The 10,776-nt window shown below is 42.1% G+C and overlaps 1 non-coding gene across 1 annotated transcript; it reads right to left on the reverse strand.

The window, feature by feature from the left end:
• Window positions 1–10,360: 10,360 nt before the first annotated feature.
• LOC119920317 lies at window positions 10,361–10,498 on the reverse strand. Its single transcript, XR_005448073.1, has one exon. It is a non-coding gene; the product is annotated as a small nucleolar RNA SNORA7 (small nucleolar RNA).
• Window positions 10,499–10,776: the final 278 nt, after the last annotated feature.

Consider the following 10,776-nt stretch of genomic DNA (forward strand, 5'->3'; position numbering starts at 1 on the left):
GCATTTCATTTAGGCTGTTGCTGTTAGAGCACTGTAAATTAACTCCTAGGCTCCCTTGGTGTTAGAGGCAGGATGGAGGTGGGGCTTATGAGGTTTTTCTACTTTGCTGTGCCAAGACACTTCAGGCCTGAGCTGCAATACCCCTGCTTTTGCCATTCTTGATAATAGACTACCAATTGTGCCAAAGTGTACGATGCTTTTTAGATATGTACAAATGGTCAATTATAATTTTCACAGTGTTTTTGCATTAAAGGCCACAAAATGGTTCCTTTATATTTTTCTCAAAATAGAATCTAAAAGGTCAAGAAGTGCTCACTTTACTTTCTCCCTCCCTACCCCCTCCACTCTTTCTTTTTCAAAATACTGTTCTTATGTTTTCCACTTTCTGGTTTCAGAGTCAGACATTTGTTCTGAGATCTCCTATTGGCTTCTGGGATTTTTGACAATCAATTCCTGATGTTTTCCCAGATTTCAGAGATGGAAGTTTTGTTCTGTTCATTTTGCCTGACTCTTCTCATCTCTGTGCTTAACCAAGAATAGTAAATGAAGGGAAGATTCCATCTCCGCTGTAAATTCTTTGTCAGTTGAGGTTTGTGGCTTTCCATTCAAATGGGGGCTTAACCTAATTTGTAAATAATTTTTAAGAATCATTATTTCTAAAAATTAGGATTGTTCCCCTCCACCTCCCCCTACACTTAAAATGCCCACCTCTCTCCCTACTATATACGCTGACATTGCTTTATCTTACCATGGACTCTGAAAAGAACAAGGAAACTAGGGAAAGGAAAACAACAGGATTAGAAACAGAAAGGGAAAAAGAAGAGAAACTATTTTGGCAGATAAAAGGTAAATAAAGTTGGAAGAGGGCAGGAGGAGGAGGGCGGGACATATAACAGACTGTAAGCCCATTGTTGGGTAGGGACCATCTCTATATGCTGCCAATTTGTACTTCTCAAGCGCTTGGTACAGTACTCTGCACAGTCAGCACTCAATAAATATGATTGACTGCATGAATGAACAGGAGATCACAAAGAGTTAAAACAAATAGAACAAAAGATATAAGACCACAACCTGGTGGGACAGAAGGATGACAGGACATAAGCAAAAATGAGACCAGAAAGGAGAAGGCAAGGGAAAGAAGGGACTATGGGAGGAGAAAGAAAAAGGAAAAAACAGAAAGATTTGGGAAATAAGATGTGGACTCCGAGGTGAATGAATTTATGTTTGTTGACGATGTGATGTGGCTGGAAGAAACTGAATATACATAGCGTCGAATGTTAATGACAAGGGGCTTACAATGGAACCAGTTTAAGGGACTAGTAGTTCGTAGTCTGCTGGAGATGAGGAAGAGAGGGGCCCTGGGGCCTCTGAAGGGACTGCAGAATGGAGTGGCTCAGTGGAAAGAGCACGGGCTTGGGAGTCAGAGGCCTTGGGTTCTAATCCCAGCTCTGCCACTTGTCAACTGTGTGACTTTGGGCAAGTCACTTAACTTCTCTGTGCCTCAGTTACCTCATCTGTAAAATGGGGATTAAGACTGTAAGTCCCATGTGGGACAACCTGATTACCCTGTATCCCCCAACACTTAGAACTATGTGCTTGGCATATAGTGAGTGCTTAACAAATGCCATCATTATTATTATTATTACGAATGGCTCTTTAGATTTGCATTGAGCAGCTTGTTACGTAGGCTAGCCACCAACAATAATTGGCTAATTCTATTTTTAATTATAATTCTATTCTTTGTTTTCCTAAACTTTATGCTCTGTCATAATCTTTGGCTCTTCCTGGCACTAAGGCAATCTCTCCTCCCCAAGGTACTGGTGGAATCAGAGAGCTGAGAGTCTTATAGCCTAGATCCAGTTAAATGTTTCTGTCAGATAATCCCTGTCTCTTTCTCCCCCCGCCCCCCTCCACCTCTAGATTCTTGGTGGCATCTCCTACCTGCCTCATCTGATACCTCAACCCCTGGAAGTTACACCTCTGTTGACCACCTGCTGAAAATGAAAGGTTGATACTTCTGCTTTTTATTTCTATTTGAGAAGCAGCATGGCCTAGAGGATAGAACCCAGGACAACAGACCTGGGTTCTAGTCTCGGATCCACAACTTGCCAGGTGTGTGACCTTGGACATGTCACTTGGGCATGTCTCACTTCCCTCATCTATTCTCCATAGTAATTATGGTATTTGTTAAGCGTTACTACGTGCCAGGCACTATACTAAGCACTGGGGTGGATACAAGCAAATTGGGTTGGAGACAGTCCCTGTCCCATGTGGGGCTCACAGTCTCAATCCCCATTTCACAGATGAGGTAACTGAGGCACAGAGAAGTTAAGTGTCTTGCCCAAGGTCACACAGAAGACAAGTGGTGGAGCCAGGATTAGAACCCATGACCTTCTGACTGCCAGGCCCGTCCTCTCTCCACTATGCCATGCTGCTTTTCCATCCCACTTAGACTTGAAGCCCTAGGTAAGACAGGAACTGTGTAGAATCTGATTATCCTAAGACTACACCAGCACTTGGCACATAATAATAATAATAATAATTGTGGTATTTGTTAAGCGCTTACTATGTGCTAAGCACTGTTCTAAGTGCTGGGATAGATTCGAGGTAATTAAGATGGACACAGTCCCTGTCCCACATGGGGTCAGAGTCTTGATCCCCATTTTTCAGAAGAAGTAACTGAGGCATAGAGATGTTAACTGACCTGCCCAAGCTCACACAGCAGACATGTGGAAGAGCCAGGATTAGAACCCAAGTCCTTTGCCTCCTGGGCCTGTGCTCTTTCCACTAGGCCATGCCGCTTCTCACTAAGCACTTAATAAACCCCATTATTATTTTCTTTTCTTTACATGCACATGATGTAAAAGAGATTTTCAGTAACATTGGTTTTACCAAGCATTCTTGCACACACTAGTAAAATCTTAGTAACATCATCTTCAAACTTGATTCAAACACACACAAACACACACACACAAAAATGTATGAATATGTGTGTGTTTGTGTGATGTGTATGTTATAAAATTGACGGGAATCTTATAAATTGAAATAATGGGTTGGGTGAAAGAAAAAAAATAGAAACTTGAAATAAAAGTATTGATTTATCCACATAAAAGCAAAGGAAATGTCGTACTGTATCAGTTCAATGTTCTATGCAGTCCAGCACTCTGTCCTTGACAGTGGCACCAAAGGACATTTGGAGGAACAGTGTGATCATTGCCTTCCTTGACATCCATCCACATAATCAGGTTTCTATGTCTTCTAACATTCGTAACTTTTCCCTCTAATAACTCATTTTGGACCTATTGCCCATATCCTTTTTGAAATAGATGTTTTTGGCCTGCACAACTTCCTGGGATAACAAATTCCATAGTTTTACCAGCCAGTGTGTTTAATGTCTACATCTGTAAATATACCAGAGGGTTTTTTATTCTTAGTTTACTGAAATCATTTTTTTTCTTCAATTTTCAATTTGCCTTTTTTTCGCATTCTGTTGGAACCTGTAACTGAAAAAACAAAAATAACTAGTGTAAGAGCTGTCTGTAATAATAATAATAATAATAATAATGGCATTTGCTAAGCGCTTACTATGTGCAAAACACTATTCTAAGTGCTAGAGAAGCAGCATGGCTCAGTGGAAAGAGCCTGGGCTTTGGAGTCAGAGGTCGTGGGTTCAAATTCCTGCTCTGCCAACTGTCAGCTGTGTGACTTTGGGCAAGTCACTTCACTTCTCTGTGCCTCAGTTACCTCATCTGCAAAATGGGGATGAAAACTGTGAGCTCCCCGTGGGACAAACTGATCACCTTGTAACCTCCCCAGTGCTTAGAACAGTGCTTTGCACATAGTAAGCGCATAACAAATACCATCATTACTAAGTGCTGTGGGGGATACAGGGTGATCAGATTGTCCCACGTGGGGCTCACAGTCTTCAGCCCCATTTTACAGAGGAGGTAACTGAGGCTCAGAGAAGTTAAGTGGCTTCCCCAAGGTCACACAGCAGACATGTGGTGGAGCCAGGATTCAAACCCCTGACCTCTGACTCCAAAGCCCGGGCTCTTTCCACTGAGCCACGCGTAAACATTAGCAATTTCGCTGGGAGCAGACACTGCTAAAAAGGGTTGGATGTGTAGTCAGTCTAGGGTGTTTTTGAGGGGAGGCTTGGGTTCTTGTAAAAAGAATCACTCAGTTTTATTTTCCCTGTGAACATGTTTCGGGGGCAGGTTCGAAAAGGACAGCCTTATGCATTGTGAATGTAAGGAGAAGGGAAATCAAGTTTTGTAGAAGCAAAAGATCCAGACCCCAACCTGATCCAGGGCTGTGGGACTCCTGCCGAATCCCTGGTTTGTGGAACACCCTCTTGGCCCTACACCTGATTAGATTTGACCTAACTAATCGGAAGGAGATTCATGGGAGATGTATATGCATACCTGGTCGCTTCTTTGTGCCACTGGGACTAGTTTGTAAGTTCCTCTGTTAAAGTGTAAGCTCCTGCATGTATTAGTGGAAAAAACATAGGCTTGGGAATCAGGGGGCACAGGTTCTATTCCCAACTCTGCCACTTGTTTGCTGTGTGACCTTGAGCAAGCCACTTAACTTCTCTGTGCCTCATTTACCTCATCTGTAAAATGGGGATTAAAACCGTGAACCCCTCGTGGGACAACCTAATTACCTTGTATCTACCCCAGTGTTTAGAACAGTGCTTGGCACATAGTAAGCGTATAACAAATACCATAATTGTTATTAATAAGGATATGCGTCATATCTACCAACTCTATTGAACTCTTCTAAGTGTGTAATATACTGTTCTGCACACAGTAAGTGCTCAACTGATCGACTGATTTGTAGCCCCAGTAGGAGCCTAGTGATGCCTGTGTGCCAGACTCTTTATTCTTAATAATATTACAATAATTATGGCACTTAGTATGCCCCTACCATGTGCTAAGGGCTGATGTAGATAAACAGTTATCAGAAAGAGTCACTGTTCCACACTTATATTCCCAAAGCACTTATGTACATAGCTGTCATTTATTTATTTATATTAATATATGTCTCCCCCTCTAGACTGTAAGCTTGTTGTGGGAAGGGAACGTGTCTGCCAACTCTGTTATATTGTAGTCTCCCAAGTGCTTAGTATAGTGCTCTGCCCACAGTAAGCACTCAATGAATATGATTGATTAACTATTGATTGATTCCACACAAGGATCACAATCTATCTTATCCCCATTGTACAGATGAGGAAACTGAGGACCAGAAAGGCTAAGTAAATTAAGGGCACACAGTGGTAGAGCTAGGGTTAAAACCCAGCTCTCCTTTCTATTAATAATAATAATGATGTTTTTTGTTAAACGCTTACTATGTGCCAAGCACTGTTCTAAGTGCCGAGGTAGATTCAAGGTCATCAGGTTGTCCCACATGGGTCTCACAGTCTTCATCCCCATTTGACAGATGAGGGAACTGAGGCCCAGAGAAGTTAAGTGACTTGCCCAAAGTCACACAGCTGACAAGTGGTGGAGGCTGGATTAGAACCCATGACCTCTGAGTCCTAAGCCTGGGCTCTTTCCACTAATCCATGCTGCCTCTCTAATTAGGAAATACTGCCTCTCCAGAAATGCACAGGAATGTCACTGCTGATCCTGCTGGGAGCTGGAGTCTTCCATAATCTGAATAGGCCCAGTCAGTGAGGTGAGCAGATACAGATAACGTCAACCGAGAGATTAGTGTTACTTCCTATGGTTTATTTGGGCCCGAGGCCTGGACAAGGCCCCAAATTTGTTTATTTGTTTTTAAAATGGTATTTGTCAGTGCTTACTATGTGTCAGACACTGTACTAAGCCCAGGGATAGATATAAGATCATCAGGTTGGACACAGTCTATGTCCCACATGGGGCTCACAGCTTTAATCCCCATTTTACAGATGAGGGAACTAAGGCACAGAGAAGTTAAGTGAGTTGCCCAAGATCACACAGCAGACAAGTGCAGAGCCAAGATTAGAATCCAGGTCCTCTGACTCCAGGCCCATTTTCTTTCCACTGGGCCATTTTTTTTTCCCAAATCATTGAAAGTCTTAGTGGAAAGATTTCCTCCCCTTATTCTTCACTGCATGGAGGAAGAATAGGGTAAAATATTCTTCAAGAAAGAATGTGACGTGGAATTTGAGAACATGGCCCCAGTAAAGGGAAGTTTTTAGCCATCTGTAAACACAACTGCAATGATTTAGCCTTCTAGAAGTTACATTGCTCCCTGGATCTACAAAGAAGCAGGGCTACATTAACTTCCAGGTGAATTTCTCCTAGCGCATTAGTTTCTCTGGAGACCACATAGGATGCTGCAATTGTCTTACACTTTTCCTTCTAGCCATATGTAATCCTGGAAGTAGAACAGAGGGCAGGGAAGGGATGTGATCTTCTGAGGTCCCAGTACTGCTACTAACTTGAACACATTACACATCATGTGCTCCTATTTGTAGCAATGTTAAGACATTAAAAGATCATTTTAAAGATTTCCATGAAAGGCAGAAATCCTTGCAACTCCTTAGTTACTTGAAATAAAAAGAAAGATAAAATCTCTAAAGCATTCAATCTTTTTCAGATATTTCTTTTCAGGTTTCTCATTTTTTCAGGTATTCTTTTTCTTACGGAAAAAATATAAATAAATAAAAAATGAAAGCAAACAGTGAGGTACATTTTAACAACTAACCTGTTAGATCCAGTTATACAGGTTTTTAATAACTTTAGTTAGAAAATTTAAACTCTCTGCTAGAGTGTTAACTTTGTTCTCGTTATCTGTTCTTCTGTCTGTCTTAATTTCCTGACCTCTGCTTGGTGGAACTGAGCTAACCCAAGGAAGAATTTTATGCTGAATTGAGCTTCCCGTACTGCTCAATACTGCCTGTTCTGTACCTTCTCTCCCCCTTCTCTCCTCCCCCAACCCTCCACACTCCTGTCGAAGGTCCTAGAGAATATAAAATCGAAATCTTACTTCCCTACAGGTTTATTTCCCACCCACCCATGCTGCTCCAGTCAGAAATTTATCTCTACTGCTAAAATCAAAGATAGAAGCATCGAATATGTTTCTCAACAAATTCCTCACTATCAATTCTCTGGCCAGGATCTTATAACTTATTAACACAAAGAGAACATTGTCTTGACCAGTGGTGGTTACGGAGGAAAGAAACATTTTTGAAACGTTATCTATGGTCTCAGGCTTTTTCTGAGGATATGGAAATAAGCCAGTTGGATCCTAAATTATGTGTGGCTTCTTTTTAATAATGATGGTATTTGTTAAGTGCTTTCTATGTGCCAAGCACTGTTCTAAGAGCTGGGCTTTTTCTGGTTACTGTCATTGGTTTCTGCCATTGGTCCAAACTACAGCCACAAAGTTTAAACTGTCTCTTTATAAAAAGAGAGATGTGAACTTTCTTGGGAACACAAAGCTATTGTTATCCACTCTGTTCAAATAATCTTAGGATTCCAGTTTGACAGTCCTTTCTTGCTACATGTTATTTTAAAGGACTTACTATACTCATAAAAGATCAACCATTGTCTACAATAATAATTGTGGTATTTGTTAAGTGCTTACTATGTACCAAGTGCAAGAGGAAATACAAGGTAATCAGTTTGGACCCATTCCCAGTTCCACTTGGGGTTCACAGTCAAAACAGTAAGAAGAACAGATATTGAATCCTCATTTTACAGATGAGGAAACTGAGGCACAGAGAAGTTAAGTGATTTTCCCCACTCCAGTCCCTGCTTCACTCCGCTACCTGGATCACTTTTCTAAAAAAAAGCTGTCTGTGTTTCCCCCTAATCACGAACCTCTAACTTGATCCATCGCATCAAACAGAAACTCCATATCACTGGCTTTAAAGCACTGTCAGCTCACCTGCTTCGATTTTACTTTCCTGATTTCCTACTACAACCCAGCCTGCACACTTTGCTCCTCTAGAGCTAACCTACTCACTGTATTTTGATCTCATCTATTTTGCCACCACACTCTTGCCCACATCTATCTCATCTATCTTGGCCTAGAACTCATCTCCCCCTTTGCATACAACAGACCACCACGCTCCCCATCTTCAAAGCCTTACTAAAATCACATCTCTTCTAAGAGGCCTCCCCATATTAAACCCTCATTTCTGCTGCTCCCTCTCCCTTCTGTGTCTCCTCTGCCTTTAGGTCTGTACCCTTTAAGCATTTGATATTCACCCCACTCTCACCCTCATAATACTTATGTAATATCCATAATTTATTTTTGTGTCTGTCTCTCCCTCCAGACTGCAAGTTCCTTGTGGGCAGGTAGCATGTCTACCAACTTTGTGTACTGTAGTCTCCCTAGTGCTTTATACAATGCTCTGAACACAGTAAATGCTCAATGAATACCACCGACTGATGGACTGATTCCCCAAGATCACAAAGCAGACAAGAGGCAGATTATATCCATACTCTTTCTACTAGGTCACAGTGCTTCACTTTTTGAAATGAACAATTCCATCCAACCTTCTATATTTCATTTTTCGCTCCCTTCCTTTAAAGAGTGGGGCTTTTTGTTCCTTTCTGAGATGTTGTTTAGCCAATGCATCTGGGAAACCAAACTATGGTGACCATTTTTTCAGGGGATAAAATAGAAAAGGGCCAAAGAGCAGGCAAGGAAAAAAGAAAGTCATAGATGGCATAGACAGGAAAGAGAGAAAAAGAGAGTGGGGAAGAGAAAGAGAAAGTTAAACAGAGAGGAATACAGAAAAAGAAGGACAGGAGGGTAGGAGTGACCTACAGTCATTTCTGCTATAATCATGGGGATTGTGTTTTTGAAGGACTTCATGTAATGGGAAAATTGTGCAATAGTAACTACTGATTCAATGGGAACTAATGAGTTAGGGAGTAGATGGTTCAAAGGTACACTATGACTGACATTTTTCAATACACATCCGTATATTATATGTCCTCCCTAAGCAGAAGGCTTTATCCCCTGCCATTAATTACAAATTCACTCTATTCTGCTGTGACTCAGATCTCTTCTGCTAGGCAATTCTTCTATTCCCCACTCATTGCCTCCCATGTGTGTACCCCCTACCAACTTTTCCAAACCTTTAACTTCCTCCTGATGCACCATCCCTCCACCTCCCTCTTTAATTCCTGATGACCTAGCCAAGTAATTTACTAGTAAAATTGGAGCCACTGGGTGTGAACTCACCAGAGTTCCCCCATTGCCTCATCATGCCACTACTCTTTCATTATCCCTCTCCTGAGATCCTGCTCTTTCTCTAAAGGAGGTCTCCCTCCTGGTTTCTAAATCCACTCCCACCACCTGTGCTTCTGACCCTAAACACTCTCATCTCCTAAAAGCCCTTGCTCCCACTCTCTTTCCGGCCCTCCCTGTGATCACCCTCTGATGGCTCCTTACTTTATGCCATCAAGCTTGGTCAAATCTATCATATTAAGAAAAAAACCCTTTCTGATCCAACTTTCCTTTTCAGCAATCTCCCTAACTCCCTGCTCTTACTCCTTTCCAAACATTTTGAATGGGTCCTACGGACCTGTTACCTTCATTTTCTCTTCACAAACTCTCCTTTTAACCTGTTTCAATCCGTTTTTGGACATTTTCACTCCTCCAAAACACAGTTTTTTTAAGGTTACCAGTGAACTCTGTAACCACGCCCAGTGGTTCCATTCTACTCTATTCTAATCCACCTAGACTTCGACTTCCTTTGACACCATATGCCACTCCCTCCTGCTTGAAACACTTTCAGGTCTAGAATTCGGTGACACAGAATTAGTCTGGTTCTCCTCCTATCTCTGTAAGTGCTCCTCAGTTTAATTCACTGCCTTCTCTTGTGCCTCTCAGCTCCTAGAAGTAGGTGTCTCACAAGGTTCTGTTCCAGGTCTCCTACTTTTCTCTCTCTAAATCCACTCTCTTAGGATGCTCATCCACTCATTTGGCTTCACCAATCCACCGACGTGGATGACTTCCAAATCTAACCTACGGTTCCTCTTGTCTTCAGGACATCTCCATTTCAATGAACCAATCAATAGCATTATTGAATGCTTAATGTGTGTAGTGTGTACTAAATGCTTGGGAGAGTAAACTAGAGTTAATAGTCAAGATCTCAGTCCTCAAGGAGCTTACACTCCAGCAGGGGAAGTCTTGTCTTATGATGTTGAGTCATTTCCGACCCATAGCGACTCCATGGACACATCTACCCCAGAATGTCCCATATCCATTTGCAGTCATTCTTGTAGTGTATCCATAGAGTTTTCTTGGTGAAAATGTGGAAGTGGTTTACCATTGCCTTCTTCCGTGTGGTATACTTGAGTCTCTGCCCTCGACTCTCTCCCATGCCGCTGCAGCCCAGCACAGGTGAGTTTTAATTTGTAGCAGATTACCTTCCACTTGCTAGTCACTGCCCAAGCTAGGAATGGAATGGGTATGCCTCTGCTTGACTCTCCCTCTGATAGCCAAGACTGGTAGAGTACTGGAAACTCTCCAAGTGCGATCCTGAGAGGGGAGCAGGGGAAGACAGACCCTAAAATAGATTATAGCTAGGAAGAAGCAATGGAATATAAAGATACGTACATAAGTGCTGCATGTCCTCATTTTCGGACCTCTGCTTTGCAACCAATGCCACCTCCACCAAAGCTAATAGTGATAATTACAATGTAATAGTGATATTGGTGGAGTGCTTACCATGTGCCAAGCATTGTGCCAAGCATTAGAGAAGCAGCATGGCTTAGTGGAAAGAGCATGGGCTTTGCAGTCAGAGGTCACGGGTTCAAATCCCAGCTC

The sequence above is a fragment of the Tachyglossus aculeatus genome, chromosome X1 (genome assembly GCF_015852505.1).
Source record: "Tachyglossus aculeatus isolate mTacAcu1 chromosome X1, mTacAcu1.pri, whole genome shotgun sequence".
Classification (NCBI taxonomy): domain Eukaryota; kingdom Metazoa; phylum Chordata; class Mammalia; order Monotremata; family Tachyglossidae; genus Tachyglossus; species Tachyglossus aculeatus.